This window comes from Pteropus vampyrus, unplaced genomic scaffold (genome assembly GCF_000151845.1).
Source record: "Pteropus vampyrus isolate Shadow unplaced genomic scaffold, Pvam_2.0 Scaffold98, whole genome shotgun sequence".
In the NCBI taxonomy this organism is placed as follows: Eukaryota; Metazoa; Chordata; class Mammalia; order Chiroptera; family Pteropodidae; genus Pteropus; species Pteropus vampyrus.
Window position 1 is genome coordinate 423,872 of NW_011888879.1, and position 1,346 is coordinate 425,217.

Consider the following 1,346-nt stretch of genomic DNA (forward strand, 5'->3'; position numbering starts at 1 on the left):
TAGTATATAGATATTGGGAGTGTTGAACCGGGGTCTGCCTGGAGCACCAGCAGCCAACTTTCTTGGCTGCAGAGAGGGAGTATGACCACAGGGAGGACAAGTAAAAACCACACAGTGGGAGGCAGAGCCAGGAGGTGGAGAGAGGGAGAGGGAGAGAGAGAAAAGAAAGAGGAGGGGAGATTAGGAGGGGAAGGGGAGAAGGAGACAGTACATTCTACTGTATAAATGAACTTTTAGGTCAGTAACAGCTCTGGACTTCCCAGTTATGGGTGCCATCACGATCAGCTACATAATTTGCAACTACATAAGTGCAAAATTAAATTTGGAGCTCCTTGTTAAAAAGTTAAGAATTTCAAGATGGTAATGGTGTAGCATTAAGCCAGATATGGGGCCTTTCTGAGCACGGGGCCCTGTGTGACACATAGGTCATGCACCCATGAAGCCTGCCCTAGAGGTCACAAATACCCTTTGGTGCTTCTATCAGCTCTGTGTTTCTCTTATCAACAACTAAAACTGATTTAATATTACGGCATATCTCTAGCCTCTTACCCCAAATGGGTAAACCCTCCAATTTTGCAATTGTAATAAGTCTGCAGTGTGCTTATGAGTCTTGATGTGGAACTCTGTATATAGTGGATGTTAATAAGTGATGATTGAGTGAGTCTTGCAGGCTAGGGCCAGGCTGCGCTCTGGAGGTTTGTTCTGGTTCCAGGATTCTAGGAATCTCCCAAGAGGTGTACATGTCTTTTGACAAGAGATTTGTTCCTCAAAAGTTTGCGTATACTTTAGTTCTTTGTAAACTAAATCTTATTTTCAGTACTTACAGTTTAAGGAATTTCATGGGGAACCATTTTGTCAGGCAAAGAACCATTCCTTTCAAGAATACAGATTCTACAAAATCTCTTTGCATAAAATGAGGCACACGCAAGCTGTCACCTAATCCCCTGCTCTCAGTTTCAGGATGAATGTCTGCCCTGAAGAGCAAAAGTTATCAAGGGCCCCAGCTGTGCCCCACCACCTCTGCGCACCACCCAAGCCTTGCCTTCAGACAAAATCAAGATCTCACCAAAGAGGGTGAATCATACACTCACCCCTATCTCTCTAACCTGATGGAGTTGATTGGATTGTGTGGCACTCTGTGGCTTCCCTTAGGGAAATGTTCCTGGTAATTGGTTTCTGTGGCACCTTCTGTGTCCCAGAAAGAATTAATTTAAACATTTACGACTACCTGCCCTGACCAGAATTGTTCTAGGTCTGAATACAGGGAAAGTACACTATTTCTAGAGTCATATCACCTCTCTCTCCACAGAGAACCTGTTTATAGGAAGGTCAAAATGCTAAGAAGT